This window comes from Paramormyrops kingsleyae, chromosome 23 (assembly GCF_048594095.1).
Source record: "Paramormyrops kingsleyae isolate MSU_618 chromosome 23, PKINGS_0.4, whole genome shotgun sequence".
Taxonomy (NCBI): domain Eukaryota; kingdom Metazoa; phylum Chordata; class Actinopteri; order Osteoglossiformes; family Mormyridae; genus Paramormyrops; species Paramormyrops kingsleyae.
In genome coordinates, this window is record NC_132819.1 from 22388337 (window position 1) to 22413848 (window position 25512).

The 25512-nt window shown below is 46.4% G+C and overlaps 1 long non-coding RNA gene across 1 annotated transcript in view; it reads left to right on the top strand.

Moving 5' to 3' along the window:
• The window catches only part of LOC111846908 (uncharacterized), a 39619-nt gene that overhangs the window by 12583 nt on the left and 1524 nt on the right, over window positions 1-25512 (top strand). Inside the window, exon 3 of the long non-coding RNA XR_002838971.2 lies at window positions 23805-23928. This is a non-coding gene — a long non-coding RNA (uncharacterized lncRNA). The remainder of the gene's footprint in view (window positions 1-23804; window positions 23929-25512) is intronic.

Below are 25512 nucleotides of genomic sequence, written 5' to 3' on the forward strand. Positions count from 1 at the left end.
CAGCAGGACCCGGGACGACCCGGGCTCACAACCAAAAGCAGCCTCGCGAAGAGACGCCCGCCGATGCGCGCTTTGGGAAAAACGTAAATAAATGCTGATTCGTATAAACACCAAAAAATCGCCCAAAGCTGTATGAAGCTATTTCGGATGGAAGCAATTAAACCAAAGCAATCACCAGCTTCAGTAAACAGAGCAGCCGGGCAAACTTTCTGTTATTTATTTATTTTTATAATTAACATGATCGTTCCAAATGACCACTAAGACTGAACAGCAATCATAATTCTGAACTGTAATAAAACGAACAAGTGATCGGATTAACGAGATTCTTGAATTTTACAGCAGGACACAAAGCAAGAGAATTTTACAGCAGGATACAAAGCAACCATGTTTTGACTATTAACAGTTATTCACTATTAGTGCAACTTTAATTGTTGAAGGTTTGTAGAAGCTGTAGCAGTAGAATTTTGTTTTTCGTTTTGCAATTTCTAAAATGATCATTATTTCATCATCATTAATAATAATAATAATAATAATAAAGAACAACAAATAAACAAATCGACAACAATGATAATATTATAATGATAAATAAGGACAACAACAATAACGGAAACGTCCTGGTTTTGTTACAAACGACAAGGTATGTTTCTGATGGCGTATGATGGTGGTGAAGCTTTCAGTTTGACATGAAAAGTTCTCGTAGATTTTGGGGGGGCGGGGGTTAGGTGTGTTTAGCAGATACGGCAGTGCTCTGGGCAGACTCAGGGACATTAAAATGGGGGCACTGGGGTTATTAAACGTTTCCATATGAGTGTCATGTTTTATTCATGCTGGATACATGCATATTCAAAGTACGACTCGTGGGGCAGGTATAGTGGGCCGTACCATCTGAGCGGGCAGGCGGACTGGAGGGGAGGTTGACTCGGGTCATACCATGTACTAACGAGGGAGGCGTTAAGCGGCACCCCTGTCAATAAATGGGTGACAGTGTGTCAAGGGCCCAGCAGCGAGGTCGTCAAGAAGCATCTTTTTCAGATACCGGCCGGTTCCTTTTCAGGGTAAAAACGAAAGGAAATCGGCTACGTGGAGTTTTATATGGAGTTCTTGGCTATAATATACACTAGCGGGCAAAATTGTGGAAACAGCTCCAATTTTTAGAGGTTGCATATCTTTATTCAACTGTTGCTTCAGTTACTTATTTAATCATCCAGTGTATTATATTTTTTGTTTATTATTTGTTATAAACATTACAGCCAATATCTGTGTAGTAATTTTTAAAGCGTAATGCCGCTAATGTATATATAATATGCCCTGGCAGCTCCTGACCGTAAAACCAACTTGTGTAAGTCCGGACTTCTGCAAAAAATACCCGAGATGCGAGAAAAACGTAACACAAAAAGGCATTGTACACAGAAAAATTATTTAAACTTTACCTTTTCATTTATTTATTATGTGGTCTTTAGGATGTCTTGCTAATACTTTTTTTAGCTTTTGTGTCTTGAGTGTATGGTGGTATAAATTTGACTGACATAACATTTGACTTATGTAAGGGTTTGTGGGATGGATTACATCAGTGCATCAGGAACTGCTTGTACATACTGTATAAAAGCATTTTTAAGGACAGATCTGAGCTGTATTTTAGTCTTTAAATAAACGTGAATTATTCTAAGTAGCTGCGTAACTGACTCAGATTACCGCTAAAAACAGACGTCCTGTGGTTTGTATATAATTGGTACTCTGACCTGTTATTGCACAAGCAGGCCGGAACGTGATTGGTAGTTTGCGTAGATGCCAATAAATCACACCCTCCATTCCCGGGGGCGGGGCCGACCTCCCCACAGCCAGCTCTCCCTGGGGGCCGATTTGGCACCCTGACGACACCGGGCCGGCTTGGGGAGGATCTTTTTGCGCCCCCCCTCCCCACTCCATTCACCTCTTCTGACGTCCGGATGCTTCCATGACAATATTGACCGCAGATATAAAACCACAGTGATCTGAACCTGCTCTTTGTACATGAACCTGACATCGGGTGACGCAGCCCTGAGGGGGGGGGGGGGGGTAAATCCTGCCAAGAAATTGCAGATAATTAACAGGAAAATGACCCACTTTGGGGCTGAAGGGAAACTTCAGCCTCATAGCGAGTTATTCACAAAGTGAGCTGACTGTTCCAGACCCACACTGCAAGCCTGGGATGTAACAAAGCCAATAGACAAATTACAACACCCCCCCCCCCCCCAATACCAACCACACCTCCCCTCTCCCTCCTTTTCATCAAGTTGTTAAAGTGCGCCGGATACTTTGTTTACAGAAGAACAGCCCATATTGCCCAGTGTGTGGGGGGGTGGGCTAACCGCGACTCACCCTTAAATCAAATTTACAGTAACTGAATCTAAACAGAGAGGCTCTGGGGTTGGGGGGGGACCGGCTCACATTAGAGTTCGGCTCGCGGGCTTACCGGGCGGGTTGTGCTTGGCTGTAACGTAAACCAAAGTCTCGACCCTGGATCGTGTCTAATCTATTAGGCCGCTATGAAGAGAGAAGGCGCGTGAGGGCTTGTCGCCGTGGAGACCGCTGCTGAGCATGCTCCGTGACGCCTCTGTGGTGAACACTCTGCATCATTATGCAGTCTTAGATTATATGTCTTCAGTGTCACTGTCATTCATGTGAGAAGTTCTAGCCGGACTGCGGGCTTTTTCCACCTTATGGAGGCCCTCCCTAGCAAAATGGTGGCTTGGAAATATAAAAGAAAATCATCCATCCATCTTCAACAATTCATATCCAGGGTAGGGTTATAGTGAGCATATTCAGTTAATTGAAGGGTAAATTAATTTTTATACGGCTCCTTTTGCAACAGAGTCACCCCAAGGCGCTTTACATGGGTGTGTTGTGATATTTTATAACATCATTAAGACAGAATAATACAAAAACAGGGGAAAGAGAAGGCAAAGAAAGACAGAAGGAAAGAAAGCCAGATGACAACGGAGGAGAGGAACCAAAACCTATCAAGTAGGGAGAAAAAACGTTCAAATGCATATCGCAGGAGGTACAGAGCAAGAGGCAGGGGTGCAGCCCACTGGGGGTTCGTACAGACACACACACACACACAGAGACACATACATACACACACGCGCACACACACACACGTTAAACAGAGACACCATTTCACAGAAGTGCATGTCTTTACATCATGGGAGGATCCCATGGAACTGCCCACCTCCAGAGATATGGGGAGACAGGGCTACCCAATGCGCCCCTATGAACGTACCGATAAATGGTTGGTTTGTAAAACTGCTAGCTAGTAACTATATTGACTTTTTCTCTGTTCCATGACACTGTTTTTCAATCATCTGGTTCTGTGGTTGATCCCTCATTCCATAATCACCTGCGATGTGTCACTGTACCGAAGTCCTCGGGGAATCGGCACCGTCACACCGGAGCTGTGTCTGGTTCACTGATGCCGCAGGCCGAGAACATTCCAGCTGTGCTGGGCTGCACAGCCCTAGCCGTGAAATGCGCACTGAGTGAGCTCAACATGCCGTGGTCCATCCAGACCAGGAAAAAAATGTCAAACGGTCACGGAATACAGAATACAGGGAAACTTACTGTTACAGACTGACTGGTCTCCACACGAGTGGATTAGGGATGCAAGATCACATTGAAGGCTCCTCTAGACCTATGTCACATCTCACACCCTTCGGTCTGCAAACCGGTGCTGTTTGGAGCTCCCTCCACCACGTGAGAAGTGTCACTCCAGATGGTTCTCCTCTGTGGTTCCCTGGTGGTGGAATGAGTGTCCGAACCACATCTTCAATTCTCTTTCCACCTATGGGAAACGCCTGAAGATCCATCTGTTCTACTAGCTTGATGCCTCTTTACATTCCCTGAAGGTTCTTTCATCATTGAATAGTCTTATCACGGTCTTACTTTGAAGTTGTGTAGCTCCTGCTCCAGTCCTGGGGGCTGCACTACGAAGCGGCTGACAGGCTTATCGGGGTAACTTGTCGGATTTAAGGTAGTCTGGGCAAAATGTAAGTGAACGAATATGAAGTCCATTTAAACTGTGGTACCTTAAATCCAACAAGTTACCCTGATAAGCCAGTAACCCGCTTCGTAGTACAGGTCACTGCTTACACTCATACCTGGGCATTCACAGGAAGCTCAGCCCATCTGTACCTGGGCATTCACAGGAAGCTCAGCCCAGCTGTACCTGGGCATTCACAGGAAGCTCAGCCCAGCTGTACCTGGGCATTCACAGGAAGCTCAGCCCATCTGTACCTGGGCATTCACAGGAATCTCAGCCCATCTGTACCTGGGCATTCACAGGAAGCTCAGCCCAGCTGTACCTGGGCATTCACAGGAAGCTCAGCCCATCTGTACCTGGGCATTCACAGGAAGCTCAGCCCAGCTGTACCTGGGCATTCACAGGAAGCTCAGCCCATCTCTACCTGGGCATTCACAGGAAGCTCAGCCCAGCTGTACCTGGGCATTCACAGGAAGCTCAGCCCAGCTGTACCTGGGCATTCACAGGAAGCTCAGCCTAGCTGTACCTGGGCATTCACAGGAAGCTCAGCCCAGCTGCACTTACGCCTAGTTGACTCCTTGACAGCATGTATGTTTACAATGTGCTAGTTACCTCGTTTTGGACAAAAGCATCTGCTAAATATTGAATATTGAATGTAAATATTAAAGCGTGTCCCAGCCTCCTGCTCTGCTTCTTGGAATGGGTTCCATGTTCAGTGTTATTTTAGGTAAGTGGTTATTAACATAGATGAGACATTGATTTGGCTCCATTATACAGGCAAAAAGGAGAGTTATGAGAATTTGAAGCCCAAGTAACCTTTTGTCCCTCCAGTGAGCCGTAGGTTGTCTTACATCCTCAGGTGAAGGAGTTTTATACAGCTCTGCCTCAATTTACCATCAGACTCCAAAGTCACGTTTTAGCGAGCTAAGCAGCTTGTAAACACAGCTTTGGCTCATAGCTCAGTAAGCAGCGTTGTCTTAAGTGACTTACTTGGGTAAAACGATACGCTTTTCAAAGGCCAGCCTAAATTCACTGAGCGCTCAAAAGTGGAGAGATACAGACATCACTGTTACCCGAAACGAACGCAGCACGACGGACTTGGAAACAGAGATTAAAACAGCTCAGTATTGCAGAATGTGAGTGTTTACTGGGCGGGGGGGGGGTGAGCCGAAAGATTCAGGTAGTGGATGTGACAAAGTAGCATTACTAATGATGAAATTATACATAAAATTTTAAAAGCAAATGGCAGATATCGTATTAATGAGCTGCATGGATAATTAGTGCAAGTAATTAAATTATCCATTAAAACTACCTATAAAGCATATTTAGATGACGTTTGGATATTCAGTATTAATCTATGATATAATCTATATTCATGTCCATATCTTATATTTCATACTACCTTATGATCTACTGTAGTAAAAGTAATGACTTGTAAATAAAAATAATCATATAAACAAATACATTTATCTCTATTAAAGTTAAAAAAATGTTAGTTTAAAATATCAAAAAATAAATGATGGCTAAATGACAATAAGCAATATGGTAAACTGAGCAGAAATTCCTATCTTCTGTTGACTTCCTGGAGGTGCCACGGGCAAAGCCCATCATTCAAAAAGCGTTTTATTTGTTTGCGTGGAAGCCAACACCCGCAGGAGGCCGCGGACGAGCGGTAACAGAATCCCTGAAGGATCGTTACAGTCGCGTAAAAAGCCTCACAAGGTCACCGCCAGGTAGCCCCCGAGGGCGGCGCGGACCGTCGCCCCCACAGACAGGGGAGGGGCAGCGGCCGAAAGGCCAAAAAACAGATGGTCACTAATCACCCCATGTGGCTAAAACACACAGGGTCCGAGCGGGCAGACGCCTGCCGGCCAGCCGCCGTTTACTGTTATTGCGTCCGTGGCTCCTGTCCGCCACTTTCTGATGTCCACCGTGGCGGAAAAAGCCCTCGGCAGGAATCTCTCTTGACGACAGAAGGACGTTTAGTAGGACGAACCAATGGAGAAGCGGCCTGGTGCTTCAAAGCCCTCAGAGATGCCAACTCTCTTTGGTCTCCTCCGTGAGGGCATCAAATAGGGGGAAAAAAGCCTTTAAATTTAGTTGTGGAATACCCCCTACATTACTAGGGGGGGAGAAAGCTTCTCTTTTCAGTTGGAAATCATGTGACACAATGAGATTTTACTCCACTGAAGATGAATTTGCGCCTTGATGCATGTTATAATACCATTTGGTGACATTCATCCATTGGGAAAATGTAAACAAAGATGTAAATGACAAGAATGGATGTGAAAAACATGTAAAAAAATACTTAGAGGCTGCTGTAATTCTTCCATTAACTCTGTGCCATTAACGGGCAACCTTTAAATTCTCTGAAGCTGGCAGCTTGTCCGAGTTTTTGCCAAGGTGCTTGAAAGGCTTTGGCAGATGTGGAGGTTCCTAACCCTTGTGTCCGTAAGGCACTTTCAGCCGCATCATTCCCGACACGGCAAAAAAAAATGCAGGGATTCATTTGGAGCGGCAGGCCGCAGCCAGACTTGTGAAATCCGGTCGTTACGACCAGATCAACAGAATAACGGAAACAAAAGCAAAACAATATAGTGAATCCATCCTCCATAACTCACTAAATAAGATCTCATAGAATAATAGGCTTCTAGAACATTCCGTGTGAGTGTTGCATAGCGACCGACAAATAACAGCAAATACTCTGCTGCTCGATCAGGAGCTGAATCCTCGTTTGATGGCATTCAGGAGAGGAAAGAAAAACAGGGGGAGTTCTGAACGAAGATAAAGGAAATCACTCCTCACCCTGGAAGGTGTTTAAGTGCAGTTGTATCCCTTCCCACAACATCTCACATGCACTCTTCATCTCCAAGCCTTCTCTATGAACTTGGCCGTTTATCCACCGCTTGATGTTGACGTCTATGGTCCTGGAAGACCATTAGGAAGGCGAGAGAGGATGAGCTCAGCATCAGTAGGGATAAGCCTGGTGCTGTGGTCCAGACTGCACTCAGTGGGAGTCACTGGTTTCTGTTAGACATTTGGTGTATGTTCTTCAGCCTTCTGATTCTCTTGGACATTAGAATCAAGGGTCAATTAGCCTTAGGAATCTCTGCAACCTCTGAGCAAAACAGTCTGGACCTCAGCCTGTAGGTGTCAGTTAAGTTCCAGGACTGCATCATGCAGAGCTGCTTACCCGTGAGGCTGGGGACAGTATATCCAAACTGGGTAATATGGAGCCAGCAGCTCACCTGAATGCAGAGCTGGGAGACACTACACTCACAACCCCAGACATAGGAGACCACAGTGCTAGACGCTGATCCGTCGCTTTGCTCCATTATTGCAATAAATTATTCTCAGAACAGGAAAAGCGCTAGATGAATGCAAACTGGTCCTCATTCTCTGACAAAGTGTGCTGGGTGATGCTAGTGTTGGGGGGGGGGGGGAGCATAAGACATGCACAAGTGCGGTCTTGGCCTAAATGAGCGTAATGAAGCGTGCCTCGCTACAGCGTGAAGAGGCTGTCACAGCAGATTGCCATAGCGATCAGGGGTCCTTCCTGCGCTGCGCTACATTAGTGAGATACTTCAGCCCACACAGGGGTGGGGGGGGGGGGCATTTGTTTGCATCCCTTTCCCAGTGAAAGCAGCACAGAGGGTCACATTGCAGGATTTTGGCTGTTGGAGAGTTAAATGCAGGATTGCTTGTGCCAGGTGACCCCCAACCCCACACACACACACACACCGATGGCCATCACAGTTCTCTTTCGCCGCTTTTCCACTGCCACCGAGAATCGAGCCGTATCCGAGCCGTACTGTAAACTAGCGGTTTTCCATCGTGAATTGTCCAAGCCGTCCCCATGCTGCCATAGGCTGAGAATGTGAGCGAGATGGTTGGGTTGCGTCCCACCATCTGATTGGTCGAAATGTACGGAGGTTGTGGTGTCCTGCGTTGTTATGCATGGATTACTCAATCTGAAGGGGAAAAGGGCATATTCTATATATGTCATTATTCATAGTATCGCACATCACACACGTATTGGTGCATTCCTGGAAACTGAGAGCTTGAACATTTCCAACCACCTACTTAAAATGTACTATAGAACCGCTGAACAGAATGGATTCGTAGTGCAAATATACGCAAGCAAATGCTAATTCTGCTAGCGTTAGATGCTAACATAAGATGGCGATTCTCACAGATGTGCTAGCGGAAATTATAATAAATAAATGATGATATACGCCGTGTGGACAGTAAAGCGTCTCTTCAGTTTCACTGAAGCCTTTACTGAGCCGACCCTTCGACAGGTGAAAACCAAAGCAAGCTGGAACCGTGCTGTAACTACGGCTCAGTTCCTGTATACCAGTGAAAAAGCGCCATTTCAGTCTCATAAAATTTTCCCAAGTCAATTTGCCCGATTGAGCCACGCTGGTGTCTGTAATGACACCATGACGGCTCGTCTGCGACGCGTTTCGTGTTTACCTGAAGCCCAGCGTCGATGCCGCCATTTTCCTGCTTGCTTAACCCTCGATTCCGATCCCCTCTGCTCTTTGAGTTTGGCAGCTGGCGTGATGGCTGTCAATGGTGTGAAACGGCAAAGCAGGACAAACGGATCACGTGAGAAATAACCACTAAATTAAGCTATTAACAGCAATGCCAAGGCTAGGGTCCGGAACAAAGGCCAGCTGAGGTATTTAAAACTAAATTAAGTAAACAACAGCAAAACACCACATAATTACACGCAATTATACATCAGCTAGTTTCCTTGCTTGCAGGTCTGCGGCTGAATCGGAATGACTTTAAACTCAGATTATTTTTTGTTTTTAAAGGGCTCCAAGGGTGATGTCTTTGGAAACAGCTAGTACTTCCTCAACAGGAGCATAACTTTTAAATACTTTTTTACACAACACATGGCAAACTCAAAATGCCTCTCAGCATTATAGCAAGAAACCAGTGGGAAAGTCCATGTTTACCACAAAATAACATTAAACGTATATATATAGTGCTGTTGCTGTCCAGTAACCCCCATTGCCAACATGGTAGTGTCCATTCTGCAGATCATGTGACCTTTTATGTCATGCTACATTGGGGGGGTATGTGGGTGTGTTATGATGTTGACTTGATAAGTATTACAAACAGGTGGCATGTTATGCTAACTTGCCATTTTGCAACGAGCACTGATATACCATGTTTTACATGTTAAAATATGCTTTACTTTGCCAAACTTTTCATAGAGATAGTGAGAAATGGTTATTATGATGCATTGATGCTGTCCAATGAAATGTAACGAAAATCCACTAAGTATTTTCCAAAGCTAAATGGATGTCTGAAGTTGGTCTATTTTACTATTTTAATATTATTTTTAAAAGGGATTATAGTCAAACTCTCCCGAGTCTCTTCCCAGTCCAAAACTTTTCCTGATAGCAGACAAAATTCAGGTTTACACCGAATTTCAGGTTTACACTGTTGTTGTAAACGGCTTCAAAGCTGGAGCAGCAGCAGAGGCAGAGTGCAAACCATGTTACCTGTAACATAAATCGGGACAGAAAAGCCAGAGGTGATACTTTTTTTTTGTCTCTTCTGATGTTTCATTCCGTATCCCGTTTTTTTTTTTAACAGCCTTGAATGTCTCAAAGTGAAACTTTGTTTGCTCCCCCTGATGAACTTTAACCCCCGGCCCAACAAAAAAAATATATATATATCGATATAACATATAATGGCTCCCTTCCTGTGCTGTAAAGGCAGCAGTAAAGAATGGTAATTAAAGTCGCCATGGCAACGTGGCCCAGCAGGCCGGCAGTGAAGTGAACACATTCAGGACTTCAAACGAAAATGTGCCTGGATGGTTTAGGTCCCGGTGCTGGGCCCTGGTTTGAATTAAGTCCCCCCCCCCCCCTCCCCACTCCACACACAGATCCAAGCTCAACCGGTAGAGAGAGGGAAGGAATGAGTGAGTGAGAGAGAGAGAGAGAGAGAGAGAGAGGGTGGGGGGGGGGGTACTGGTTCCCAGTCTTCTGGGTTTCATTAGAACCAATTATCTTATCTGTTTCATCTCAGCGCTGACCCGGGGGCTGGCGGGCTGTGCGGTCACTATGTGGACCTGCTTATTAAACCCCCCCCCCCTGCCTCCAATGATTAAACATTTTCATGCTTTTGTAAATAATTTTTCCATTCATGGCCCTCAGGGCTATAACAGCCTATATACATGCAATTTATTTTGTTTGTAAGAGAGAAAGCTGTTTTTTTGTGCGTGTGCCGGCCTGTGTCTTTATGTGTACGCACGCACACGTGTGTGTGTTGTCCTCATATTTCTCATACGGTGGATGTACGTGATCCTTGCTATAATTTGCTACGAGAAAAGAAAACGGTTATCCTTAGATGGGACGTCGGGAAACCACAATTTTTGTTTGCTGGAGGTGTAGTTTTCTGAGGGTGGAAAATCCACAGTGTGTGCTTAACAGGGAAACGTTGTTTGTTTGTTTTTAAGTTGATCATATCACATCTCCGCTAGGAATTTGCTTGATAATGTTGGCAGTTAATAAAAACTCTGGTCATAACTCATTTTCTGTTTGGAAATTCCTGTCTTGTGACTTTGAAGTCCAAGTTGTGCAAGGACAATATACCCACAAAAATCGCAACATTGAACACAGGCTGTGTTTATGCTAATCGGCGTAATGCATTGTTACATATGTAAAATAAAGTTAGCATTTTTAAAGTGCTCGCCGTTTGAAGGCATTAAAACACACTTAAAATAAGCTAAAACACCAGAGTTTTGTTGTGGAAATGTTGTATACTAAGGTACACAGAAAGTCGCTGCTGCACCGTTTGGCTACGGCTTTCATCGTTATACTATAGTGTCATTATATGAATGAGTAGCGCAGTAAAACGCGGCATAATCACATAGGCATGTTCACATATTTTACCCTCATTACTCCCAGCGTCAGTTACACCTTCCCAATTGCCTTATTCATGCCGTTAAGTAGTAGTGTTTAGAGTTTTTTAACTTTATGAATTAGGACAATGTTGGGACTCGTTTCAGGGTGACTGGGAGTCACTGGGCAGCCAGACATCAGACGATTTCATGTCATTTGCACCCTTTTGTCTGTGCAGTTGCGCAAATAAGGAGAATTCTATCTATCTATCTATCTATCTATCTATCTACCTATCTATCTATCTATCTATCTATCTATCTTGCACTAGGAACAGGAAAAAAATCTAAAAGTTCTCTCCCTGTTTCTGGCCTACATAAAAAAAGCAACGGATATTAATATCATGTCATGGGAAATACCACTGAACTTCATTAATTAGCTGTTTACACAAAGCGAAGCTTATTTGGCTTCATTAAAAGCATTTCAGCAACATAAACGGTGAAGGTCAGCGAATGTAATTTTGCCTAATTGGTTGCTGGATGAGCCAGAGACAGTTTTGCAAGCCTCTGCATCCCCCATCGCGCGGGTAATGATGTCTGCTGGGCTTAACTTTACGTCTCTTACCAAATGGCAGAACAACAGTCAGTCCCTAAGCCTCATTGTCAGGGAACCAGAGTGTTTTTCCTCGAGACCTGAGACTTTGTCCTGAGAGGCGGTGGCTCCCGTTCAGCGTTTATGATCTTATTAGGCTGATTTACAGGGGTATGTGATGCCAAGGTCTCGGGTGAGGATAATGATTAAAATGCTGAGAAAAAAAGATTTAATGTTGCTGACTCCATGTTCTCATACTCCTCTCTGTATACAGATGATCATCCCTCTGGGAATGAGGAGGTAAGAGTCACACATACCCTCCTTAAAACATCGGAAAAAGTTATTTCGCCTTTGCGGTTAAGCATTAACTGGTCCGCTTTTTTTTGTGTGTTTTGTTAAGGTGTGTCCCAGTAAGTCACACAAACAAAATTAAAATTTACTGCCTTACTCGCTAACGAATATACACAACGTGCGTTGGCTTTAAGCAGCGGATTACGGTCCTGTAGGAAAACGACCTTAGATTATGTGCAGATCCGAAGGTCCCGCTCGCTGTCGCACGTCTCTGCGGCATTTTCTGCGCCGAGGGTCGGGCTCCTGTGACCGCAGCCTGCGTTTGTCTTTGATTAACTGCCAACGGCGTGGTAATGAACCCTGCCACAGGTCAAGGGGGCACATGCAAAGGGCAGTGGGAGGGGCACAGCCCGTAAATCTGCAACAAATACGTATTATGGATAGTAAAACACGCATGTAATGCATGTATATAAACAAATCTTATTTAAAAGCTCCGTATTTAACATTTCATTCTGACATTTATTATATGTCTATTCTTAAAACTTTTACCTTGGTTTAGGTGACTGTGTTCTAGGGTTATTGATACGTTGGCCTGAAATTGAGATACGTGTGAATCATTTGGGACTTATTATTTACAATCAAACACTCTGAATGGGCAAAACAAGGCACATCTACCATCATATCTCAACATTTCCCATACAGCATTTTATTGAGGACTTTCCAGGTGGTGTTCTGGGCATGCTGGGTGATCTGCAGGTCACACCTCAGGCTTAGTGAGCTTCCCAGTGCACCAATGGATCCATAACTGGCTTGCAACCTGAGTATTTTTTACCAGGTAATTCCACATTTAAAGTGAATCACCCCCCCCCCCCCTCCAGTATACAGGCTGCCACATTAAAGAATCTGCTGGGATATTTAAGTATAACTGGAGTTATGCTGGCATTTTCCACGAAATGCCAAAATATATAAGCCTTTATGTTCCAGCCCAGGACATTTCCCAGGATGCATTGCAGCCCCCTCTGGCTTCCTTGATAATTCTCCGCCGCTGCGTGGAGCTCCTTGAAGGAGCTGCTTTGAAAGAAACACGGCTCCCAGTAGCCTCCCCCCCCACCCCACCCGCCCTTCCTTGCCCCCCCAACATCTGCCACTAAAGGAAATAATCACATGTGTCACTGCGGATCACCCTTTGGCTTGGGTGAGCACTGGAGTTGCTTCCAGGGATGATTACCTTGTCCTGCTACATTAGCTGTATCCTCACTCCGTGGTTATTTACCTTAGTCACGGAACCAGGGACCCGGCACAGCAGCCTGAAAGCTGAGAGGTATTCCATACCCCCTATGGGGGGGGGGGGTCACCATTCCAGCCACATGTCCCGTCTGTCCTTGGCAGTGCAGGGAAACGCCAGACCGGAAATAACATCTGGCAACCATCATCAAACAGAACGTCATGCTGTCCTGCGCTGAGGGGTGCCAGACGGGGACGCAGCGGGGCCACTGCACTTGTCCTGGGGAGGGGTGGCGGCAGGGGGTCAGCATGGGACAGGCAGGAGGCCGGGATGGGATGGAGTTTCAGCAGAGTGGGGGAGGCGGGGATATGGGGGCGGAGTGAAAAGGCGGTGGTCCCCCGCCCCGTAGGTGGAACCGTGAAGCCACCTCATCAGGCTTTAGTGACCAGACAGTACGGCTTGTCACCATCACAGATGGAGAGGACCGCTGAGCCCGACTCGCTATCGCCATAGCGATGAGACAGGCGCCATGGCCATGACTCGACAGCACGATGACGGGACCATCCAGTGCAACAGCTGCTACAGCATCAGCTCCTCTCTGCTACCTAACATCCAGTTCATTTCAGCAAATCCTTCATGTGCTCTTTCTTTAAAGATGGTGGGGGGGGGGGGGTGAGTCCCAGAAACCCCAGATGGCTGAGAAAACCCCGCCTGCTACATGTACCACCTGGTGGAATTCAGTGCTTTATAAACTGGCAGCCTTCCAGTACCCTGCATGTTCAATTAACATAATGCTTACCGGCCCCCACCCCAAAGGACATAGAATGCAACGTTTGGACAAAAATGACCACAAGCTGAAGGGTGCAGGACCTGCACAGTGTGAAAACTGCGAGAGGATGACAGACCGCACAGTATAAACAGCCGAGCAAAGCAGCAATAGCCCTGTTGTCCTCTTGGGCATCATGGTACTCATCAATCAGCAGACTGGACACATAAGTAAAGACACTCAGGCTATATCAGTTGCATTCATCAGCATTCGACAGCACCAGAAAGCTCCCAAACCTCCAAGTAATCAGGAGTGTGTTCTTCAGGAGTAGGAGTAGGAATTGAATTGGTGAATCTCCTCTGAAATAAAGCTATGATGGGTAGATAGATAGATGCCACAGCAACTTCTTGCTTTACCTGTTTTCCAAGACTCCCACCAGCAAAAGGAAAAGGAAACTTCTCTTTATTTGTCCGGGCAACTATTTTCCACAAAAATTGAGAAGCTTATTAAATCCGGTCTGTAAAATGAGCGCCGGAGTGGCGAACAGCGCCGCCGGTGGACACATTGCGGATGCGTGCCGTGCCGACACAGTCTCCACCGCCCGCTTTTCCATAATCTTAATGATACGTGTCGGAATCAAAGCGTTCAAACAGGAGAAGCGATGCGTTTCATTTAGCGTGCGGTGCGGGAGGAAACTGGGCAGAAACGGGGCAGCTCCTAAAATAAAGCGGCGCTAACCGCGATGCGTCCGATATGCGGCGTCCGGTAATGATGCTGCTTTCTGTTCACGCGAAACGTGCCTCAGTCCAGGGAGCGATCCGCGTTTCTTTGAACGCGAAGTGCCGGCCGCAGCTCGTGCATTACGTAAGCAAACGGCAGCATATTATTCTAGTTTCCCTGTAATTAAGGATGGTGCGATGTGAAAGGATGCGTGACACTGTGCGTATCCCTGAGTGTTATAGCAGCCATTATTATTATTATTATTATTATTATTATTATTATTATTATTATTATTCGCCTTACCCCAGGTTATTCCTTGCTTTGTGTCCACAGCTTCTGTGATTGGCTCTCGGACCACTGTGACCCTGGATAGGACAAGTGTGTACAGAAAAGAGGCGTAGAATAATAATGATGATGATAATAATAATAATAATAATTTTTAAAGCATGAAGGATTTATGCCTGGTCAGTGGTTCGGTTTCGACTGATATGACCCTGTCACTGGAGTTAATATGTTTGGCTGGACAATCATGCCTCCACACTGGGGGCTCAAACTGGAGACTGCATTTCATGTACAGCAGTGATAGAGTTGCTTATAAAGGATCACATTAGTAGCTTGTATGTTTACTAGAGGACATAACAGACGTATGAATATAAAAGTGGTGTTATCTTAACCTTTGTTGTGTTTTTCTCTCTCACCCTGTTTGCAAGGCCTCATGCCGACTCTGATCCACAAATAACTTTGTGTCCCTCATCTGCTCCTGTGAGCATTTAAAAGATCACAGTAATCTGAAACAGTTATTACATTTTCTCATACTGTGCTGGTACTGGTGGGGCGGGGCCATCCGCATGGCGGGAGGCTCATTGGGTTTATTGGGCTCGTTGGCCTCCTCCAGATCGCTGTCGCTAAGGGGGTCCATCAGCGGTGAGCAGACAAGAGGCTCAGGCTGAGGAAGGCTGGGTGCAGGGAGGATCGGGCCGGCAGAGATGCGGAGCGCAAGTGGCTCCTGGGGATGGCTGCTAGGCAATCTGTAGAGGTCGATCATTCTGTCGTGACTTGCGAAACGAAGGATTTGAGGGCAGGCATTTAAGGAAAACAAAAGGGTCTTTATTGAACAGAATGGGAGCAGGGAAACAAACAAGACTGCAAGGGGTGAAAATGAGAAGTCTAGTATGGGGATGGACACGGGCAGACAAAAGGAGCGACATCAATGATTGGACTGGGGAACACAGGACTGGGAAGCACACATATATGAGATTAACGAGGGGCTGACCTGGTGCAGGTGAGGATGGTTAGTGAAATGGCGGACAGAACGCACGGACACACGGAACCAGGCACCGGACCAGGACCGAAACAACAGGATAACAGGCGAAACCAACACCGAACAAACCATACAGACGAAACAGACGAAACATGGGAGTGAACCAGGCACCAGGGATGACAGACCAGGGATCAGAGGGACAAACTTCAGACCTACAGGTGCTCCATGTTATGTTGTCTTAAAAATGAACCTTTTTGTAAATCTACAAGTCTGAGGCAAAACCTGAACATCGATTAGACCTTAAAAGCGGATCCTCTGACCTCAGACAGAAGGCCGTGGTCCCGGCTGCTCCCCTCTGTCCCTGATTAGTCCCTGTACACGCATGACGCACACAGGAATTCCAACTAGAAAAAAAATTTAAAAAACAGTCATTAAGTGTTCATTAAAAAAGTCTTATGAGCTCAGTCACTTTCTGTCTCTCTGATTTTGGCAGTCTCTGAATTAATTCGGGTAATTCTGTTTGCAGGATAAATAACAGAATAAGTGAAGTCATTAACAAAAGTTATTTTAGCCAAAGTACTATCAGCCCCTCCCTCCCTCTTTTTCTCTCTCCCTTTCTCCACACCATCTCACTCTGTCTCTCCCTCTCTCTATCCATCTCCCTCCCGCTCCTCTGTTCTTCTCTTTTCCCCGTCCTGCTCCCACACACGTTGCACCAGGAGAGTGTTCTGCAGACTTGCTGTATAGTCACCGGTCCCCAAGCATGCCATCTGGGTGGGGGTGGGGGGGGTGGGGCTTGTTTCAGGCTGGGTCACTGCCCACCTGAGCAAACAGAAACCCAGGGAGACACGGCGACGGAACAGAAACATCAGACTATCCGTCCTACTGGGTGCGGCCATGTCCTCCCTCCTGTCATCTCTCCAATGGAAACACATTCCTGCCGTGCCTCGCTGCCGTCCCCTGCTTGCGGACGGCGTTACAGCTGCAGACCGGCTGCTGCAGGCGTGGTGAGACGTACCCATTCTGAGGGACGCCCCGCCAGCTTCTCCACGACCATGGACATTCACTGTCCAATCAAACAGGATCCTCTGATGGGTAACTGACAAGCAACGCTTGTGTCAGTGTCACGCCGGCGGTACGTTGAATATTTTGTTGTCCTCTTACCCCCCCCCCCCCAAAATCTACATTCAGACCCACCTCCGTGCGCCCAGAAGCATGTATTTATCTCCTGGACAGCGTTGTCTGGCCCTCTCAGGGCTTATCTTGGTTTCTTCCACTTCATCACGACATTGAAAGCCCCAGCCCTCTCCTTCCCAATCCAGCGTGGGGGCGGGGGGCGGGGGGGTGCCTGTCATCCCTTTCCAGGGATTGCATAATGGCAGCCCACGAAAATCTGCGGTCTGGTTTTAATAACGCCGCAATAAGGGAGGAACATATTGTAAAAAAATAATAATAAAATAGACAGTAGCTGCCCGGCCGTCGTTCGGTGTGTTGTCCTGCCAGCTCTGCTCGCCCGTGAGATTGTATCACTGTCTCTAGCTGGACCTCCTACCTGCCCTTACAGTTGGGTTATAAACTCCTGGATGAAGTGATTTATTTACATTGCGCTGCTGATTCTCCCGTCCAAAACGAATTCCAGTTTCTACTGGGGGACATTCTCCCATTTTCCCCCCCGATTAAGTACCTGACGCAATGGTACAACTGCCGGACCCTCCCGAGAGTGGAAGTGCCGGCCTTCGTGCAGATGCGTGTCATTCATAGTGAGTTTCCCGGCTGTGTGAAAGCGGCCCGCCTGCCGCCCCCTCCCCGGGCAAGCCGCCCCCTCCCCGGGCAAGCCGCCCCCTCCCCGGGCAAGCCGCCCCCTGCCAGCGCTCACACCCGCTTCGAAATCACAACGTAACGTCCAGCGAGAGCTAGTCATCTTTCTGTGCTCAGAAACTCCCTGCTGCCCCGGAGGTTAAAGAAAATATATTTCCCCCTAATTGTTCTGCGGTAATCATGAAAAAGACCCTCCATTCCTGTGCTGAAACACCTCAAAGGAGGGCTGGGGGGGGGGGATTTATGACTGCAGTGCGCCGGTCTCAGATGAGGCCAGGATTTTATAGAAAGCAGATCCTGTGCTTTTGGTTACTGCGTCTTTTGTTTTTTCTCATCTCTGGCCAAGTCCTGCAGTGCCATCTCTCCCCCTCTCCTGTTCTCCATTTCGCACCGTCTCTTTGTGCTGGAGGGGCGGCCCTCTCTACCTGATCCACCACATGAGCGCCATTAGGTAATCAGGGGCCCAGAACCTACCCGTGCCATTTCGTTCCTTTCCACATAGCCCCCTTAGCTCATGTGCTAAACAGCTCTGGCACAGCATGAGAGACTCTCAGATCAAAAGGTTCACGTCCGAATGTCCGGCTGTGCTTTCTGCTGTCAGGCCGCTCCTGTTTGCTGTCACCCCGGTTTGACTGATAGCCGTCGTGTTTTTTCCTCACCTCAAGCAGCTTGTTTACCTTTAGCCTCTCAGCTGACTCTCTTACCCCTAATCCCCATTCACGGTGTTTGATGTTTACTGGAGTAGTTTATGTTGACTGCCTCATCTGGGGGTATTAGAGCGAGGTGGGGGGGGGGGGGACTCCATGGGACTGGAACCAGCAGTCTATCAGTTACAAGGCCACATTCTTAAGCTGGGAACGCACCAAGCTGATTTTTGACCATCGAAAGCTGTCGGGCTGTCAGTCAGAGTCGGGGACTGCAGTCCAGTGAGAGTCGGTGACTGCGTGTCGGTCCAGTGAGAGTCGGTGACTGCGTGTCGGTCCAGTGAGAGTCGGTGACTGCGTGTCGGTCCAGTGAGAGTCGGTGATTGCGTGCCTGTCCACTGAGCTGTCTGATTGGGCTGTAGGACAACAGTCACCTCTAGTCATGCAAATGCGGTCCAGAGTATATTCTGACAGTTTTCGGGAGGGGACAAGAGGCGATCAGTCATCAGTCTTGGTTGGTGCTAATTTTTAGCCGTCGGCTTGCAGTGTAACCAGCTTAACCCACAACTGTACTTAACCAGATTTACTTACCCATCCTTGGCAAAACAGGTATTGGGTGGAGTTTAAATCTGACAAAATCTGTGTGGACCAGGCCTGCTATTATGCAATTAATTTTTAATAAACGATGAATAAAATGTAAATGTTAGCATCGTACATTAATGATTAAAGGACATGTAGCAGCCGTTTCTCCTAAGCCCAACATCTGTCCCATGACCAGAAGAACAGTGGATGCAAAACATCGTGTGGACTGGTGGTTCTGATCCATTCAGATACTCCGATGAAACTATATCAATGGAGAACAAGACAGCAAAGCCACACAGGCTGCATGCGGCAGGATGCAATCCAACACAAACTTCTATGACATCATATCCTATGTGTCGATTTGACATCCTGCCTGGTCCGCTCGCACAAAGTGGAAGGCCATTCCTCATGTAAACAAATGTCATCGCTAGAACTTTTTTTAAGAAGCATGTCAAAAAAAAAAACAAAACAAAAAAGAAAATCGGTATGGGCTGTCAACAGTGACGAGGTGTGGACCCCCTCCAGAGGGGGGAGCAGGAAATCTGTTATCAATTTGGCCGAAGCCTGAGCCGGGGGGAAGAGCGCGGTCCATCCCCCCCCAGACGAAAAGCGAAAATCCCAGTTGACTGGACCAGGGGCCTTTGAAGCTGCGGAGATGATGACAGTATTATCACAGAAGAAATTCTGCTCGTGCTTTTGTGCTCACACAGAGGAAAGAAAAAAAGAAAACGTATAATATACTGCAGAAACATGGTTATTTTTGTCTTTCAGATGTGAGGGAAACTTGTTTCCATATTTAGCGGGCAGCCTTTTTCCAGGCCAGACCCTAGGCTGGAATTAGGCTCCGCATCTCAATAATGGCCTTTTGTCTGGTATGGTTTTGTTGCATCGTTCCTTGACAGATTCGAATCGGTCCTTGTCATAACACGGGGTCGTCTCCATTTCCTGGAGGTATCAGTCAGCTCACCTCGATCCAGACCTCTGGGTTCTGGGTTACCAGCCTTTGGGAAGAATGTTCCAGAAACGCGGACGCTTAGAAACAGATACTCTCCGTTATATTCCCCGCAGAATATCGGCTTTCGCAGATCGGTCATCTTCTAGGTGATATTTTCCCCACTGGGACGCAAAACAGTGCTATTGATTGATATTTAAGACAGCAACATTTTGCAAATTTCTTGTCCCATATTACAAACCAGTTAAAATGTGTTTTCCTTCTATTCAAAATATTTAGTTTTGCGGGAATGAGATTGAATTCGTTGTGCTTCACCAAGAGTAGCCTTTTACTTTAAGGTAACTTTAAATCGAACCATCGATCCTGCATTTTCTGCAGTCTGCAGTGTACAGCTGTAGTCAAGTGTAGAAAAGCAGAATATACGGGTAAAACACTTTCAGTAACAAATTTCTGTATATTACAGATTATATTATGCTGAATCCCGAAGTTACCAGGCTTCTGAAAGTAATAAGATAAAATAACAACTTTGTATAGAAGAGTCACACAGATTACCATTGCAGGATTATTTTCCCGGGATTCTCAACTGCTGTTTAATAAACTTGTTCTTCACATTTTGGTTAGCTACGTTTGGGGATGAAAGCTTTTGATATCGTTGGGCCAATAATTATGTTCTTTCTCTTGTTTCTAAAATGTAAGAATTTTCCTCCCCTCTCTCCCGTTCCCCAGATCCACATGAAACAAAACCAAATCCTTACGGATTCGGGTTGGAGTTCCAGTACAAATAGCTAAAAAAAAACCCGTACAGTTCCTCCCCAAAATGCTCTTCTGAGCAGCTCCAACTCTGACTGCCAGCTGCTTCAGGAGAAAAAGGAACGAAGCCGGAATCCCAGCGACAGAGGAGGCCGCCTTAGACCCCAAAGCCTCCGTTATGATCATTACGGCCAAATAAAACCACCGGTCGCTGGAATTTTACATTTTATTTATCATTTTTCTGAAATGGCTCGTGAACAGCAGACCGTGCCAGTTTCACAAGCCTGCTCCAATGTTTCAGCTTCCCACCTAAATTAACAAATAGTTTCTCAAGAAGCAAATCCATCAGCAAGCAACAAACCTTAGGATTGATTTGACCAAGTTTTGCTTGATACTCAACTTGCTGAGGCTTAGAATTTTTTATGGAATTATAGTTACTGAATATATTTAGTTTTATTAACCTGAGGTGTGCAGGCAAGGAGGATGGTTTGACAAAAATTAACTGATCATATTTACCGGTTATATTCTCTGCTTTTTAATTTAAAAGGGATTTAAGACCTAAGCACATTTTCATGGTAATTTATCGCTAAGAGGTTCAATATCAGTGATGCATAAAGTGTCACATCCATCACAGGCCTCTTTAGCCAAAACGGCGCTTGAAGAGGGTAAAGCCTCTGATATATTGAGGGTGCAAACGCTGGGAGGGGAGTAACCAGGTCCAGGAACGCCGTTACTCCACAAAAGACGACTGAGTGGTGATCAAATGCTACCCCGTCGGATCGAAACAGAGAGAGGTGGACTGGATGACTATTCTGTTGTCCAAGAAAACATCTTCCGCTAGTGCAGTTGTACAACTGGAATGATCAAGAGATAAAGCAAAGATTCACAAACACACAGTGTAGCAAAACTGATGGTTAAATGATTAACAACTGACCGGTGACCAGGTGCATTACATGTAAAGGAGATATTCAAGATCTACGGGGGGAAAAAATGACAAATGACCACAATTATTCAAATATTTTTGTTGTCCGTGAGGAGAGTAATAGTTCTGCTCAGGCACCATCTTTGTGGTGCTTGAACCCAGCAGTCAGGCAGTATGGGTGGTCAGCCCTGCTGGAGCGTGGGGGCCTAAGACTCCAAATGCAGTCAAGTCACGCGAAAGTCCTCAGAACGGATCTGCTACTTTCTCTAAAATTTTTTGCATTTAACGCCAAAGATCTTTTGCAACATGCAGTAGACGAGCCACGGCCAAAACAAGCGGAGATATTCGTGTCCAGCTCCTTGGGCTTTCCATAAAGTATGAAAGCCAAAGTACAGAAGGTGGGAAAGACCAGCGCCGGGACTGTTTGTGCCAGAGAGCTAGATTACACACCTGTTTTTAGGGTGGATTAGCTACAAATTTATGGGGCCTATTGTTTACTGGGCTCTAGGGCAGAGATAAAGTGACTTGGCAGTGCTGAGATCTTATGTGTTTCAATCCCATGATCCCAAACCTGAAAAGGTTACTTCCTGGCCCATTTTAAAGGTGCAGTGACATAATTGGTCAAGCCAGTAAGCCTGCAGGACAGATAGGGGTGACAATGGCCTTGGTGCCCAGTCCAGTCCAACTCGGCAGTGGTGTCTGAATCCAATGGACCTCAAAACATCTTAAAGACAAGTACAGCTACCAGACAATGACCCTGCCGTGTCTCTGAACATCTCCAGAACCTTCTCTCCATTTCAATCTAAACCAAGGATCGCTGTCACGGAAATCCCTTGTCCTACAAGCCTTGGGAGGAATGGCTTTGAGAGTAGGAAACTCTCCCAAACGGGCAGTGAGGTTTTGGCTCCAGGAACCCGAATTTCCAGCATGAGCCTGATTGATGAACACTTAGATAGGTCCAAATCCTCCCGCTCAAAGACCCCCCCCCCCACCACCACCACCACCACCACCCCCACCCTCAGAACCACCCCCACCCTAGCTCCAGGAATGATCAAGGGAGTGACAGCCAGCCCCCCAGTGTGTAAATGTGTCTGGATTAGAATAAAGACACAGATACTCTAACCAGAAGCTGGTAGGATTGTGGGTCCCAGTGCTGTTCAAGCCAGAGGTAAAGACTTCCCCCCCCCCCTTGATGAAAGGGGCTCTTTTCCCTTTAAAATGAATTCCTTTTGCAGATGTATTCCACAAGACCTTGGCAGAACTATCATTTTTTTGTAGGATTCCTGGGGCACAATTAATTAGTTTATCGTAACATGCGTTACCATCCCTGAATAACTCTGTCAGTCAGGAGTCTCCGTTTCTCTACCTTCTCCACAGATTTTATGTTTGTTCCCATAATATTTAAAGACAATTAACTTGGAGTGTTGCTCTTCTGTGGAACTTTGGGCAATAACAGTTGTTACAAGAACGTCAGTGACTTAGTGAGTCAGTGATGGCAAATTCCAGGAAATGGGTTATCAGTGATTTGTGATGCAAACAACTTCTGAAAATTAATAAATGTTTATATTTTATTTGTGCTTGTGGGGAGGGGTGGGTGACTGCAGATGTTGCACCGCCTGGGGGGCTTGTGGGTTAACACCTACCCTGGGTCATCTTTGTCCTTCTCCGTATTTTTAGCATAAATAATAACACTGGTTTCCACCCACACTTCAGTTGCAGACTGATCAGGAGAAGGGGCGACCCTGTGAATGAGCATGATCTCAGAGTGACTGATCTAACCAGCATGTAAGACACCTTAATCTGCGTGGGTCTGGCCTCACTGGTCCTGATCTTACACTCTTTGGTCCTGCAATTCCTGCAATGTGGTTAGTCTACTCTGGGTAAGCATTAATGGAAGATGGATGGTATGTTTGCGAGTTACATGGGGGACTCAAAAATGTCAGCCCAGACAAAATAAATCACAGTTAACAGAAATGCACGACGGTCCGCAGACATGCAATCAGAGTGTCTAAAAAGGAAGAAGAAAATCTCATCCCTAAAAATGACACTTTCACATGTTTTTGCAGCCACTCTGGGTTAAATTATAAAATGGGATAGTTGGGGGAAAAAATCCCACATTCCGTCGGGAGGGTTTTCCGCTAATCAGAGGCTGACTGCGCCTTCCCTCCCGAATGTGATCAAAAAGGTTAGGGAAGTGCTGAAACGCGTATGAGAGTCCGGGCCTCATGCAAACAGGGCAGGGATTTGTTCTATGGAAATTGATTCACTGCTCCTTTGAAAGCAGATCTGGGATGTTTGACCCACATTACGCCGGGGAATCGATGGCCTGATTAGGCACCGGATCGAGTTTCTACAGAAAACCATTCCCGACTTTTCCTTTTTTCCTGCTTTTCCTTTTTAGGGAATCTGCATTCGCGCAAAGATGAAGTTGTGAAACCCGGATATTCCGTCGGATACCGCCGGGAAGGACGGCGTGGTCGCACACGTCGCACTGGAACACCGGGGCGTAACGTCACTGCGTGGAGGTCAGAGAGCTACCCAGGTGGTGATGTCATGTTGTGGCTGCCCCAATGATGTACGGGGGACAGTTTCACATGACTGCCATATGGGGGGGGGGGGATACCAAATCTCAGACTGATCCCTGATTCCCATTTAAGTTTTTACATGGATTTTCTGTGGATAATCAGTAGCTTTTGTTTGTAAAAATATATGAGCCTTGCAAGAAAAATACATTTATAAGATCAAAGACATGGAAAGCCAGGATTCATATATCTGTCCTTAAGCCAGTTTGTATGTCTCATGCGTGTGTGAGTTTGTCGGTGACAATAATCCCCCAAGTTGCTCGGCAACTGCCTCCGAAACCCACAACCCAGCCACTGCCCCACCTTGGCGCCTGTGAGGGCTGGCGTGTTGGACACAGAGCCACGTGCCCCTGCATGGCCTGAAACACACAATAAAAGCATCGGGGTGGGGGGGCTTTCTGAGCACCCCCACACCGGAAGCATCTCTGTCTGATCGAAGCAGTGCCTTGTGGGGGTGAGGGGAGTTGGCGACGGCGACGATGCCTGCGAACCGGTGTCACCCTGCCGGGGCGCCGAGAGCCTCGAAGGGCCAGTAAATGGGATTAAATAGCCTGACAGAAAAGGAAGTGGTACTGAGCTCTTCCTGTCCACAGATAGCATCAGGCCCCCTGAAGCCGCGTCCCCTAGTCCAGCCGTCCTGACCGGCGTGACCTGGCAGACCCCAGGGGCCTCGGCCGCTGGCCCGGGGGCGGGGGAGGACGGGGGTCGGCAGAGCGGGGCAGTAATTCATCACAGGAGCCTGGAAACAGAGGCCAGGGCGGGGGGGTTAAAGAGATAGCTGAGGGCAGATCTCCCGGCCCCCGCTTGGACCTCTGCCGCCCTGTCCCAGCTACAGGCAGCCGCACCTTTCAGGGCCGGGATGAGAGGGAGCACGGCTCCCAGTTATTTGCGTAAGATATTGAGTTAAGTTAATCTACTTAGCCTGGCTGCTCCTCCACTGCAATGCCTCTGTGTTTGATGTGGTCTTCCTATAGTGGAAAAACAAACTTTCAAATATGGCGAAGAAAAGAAAAAACTGGTCAGATTCAAACAGATAAGTGGCAAAATTAGATTCAGAAGGAAGCGGGGAGATATATCCGTCCGTTTCGTTTTGTACGTGGAAGCGAACGTTCTTTTTAACGTACAAAAAATAAACTTTTTATCGTTCTAATGCTTTTGGTGGATTGTCTAGCAGGAAATTGGAATTTATTTGGATTGACTTGTCCAGCAGGAAGTTTAAAAGTATTTTACTTGTATATTATATATGGATAATGGATGGATGGATTATATATGTATATATTAGACAGACTGGTATCCCATCAGCTGTGAATCACAGCAGGGTAAATGGTTAGAAGTATGTATGTATGGATGGATATTTTAGAGAGAGAGGCTACTTTTTATTTTTTAATGAATGACTTTCTTAAGGTTACTTATAGTAAAAATGGTCTTTCAAGCTATTTAGAAACTCCAGAAATATGATGTTCATTAAAAAAATGACTTAACTGTAAAATGCCAGTATGATAGGTATTCAGTCCAAGAGAGAGAATT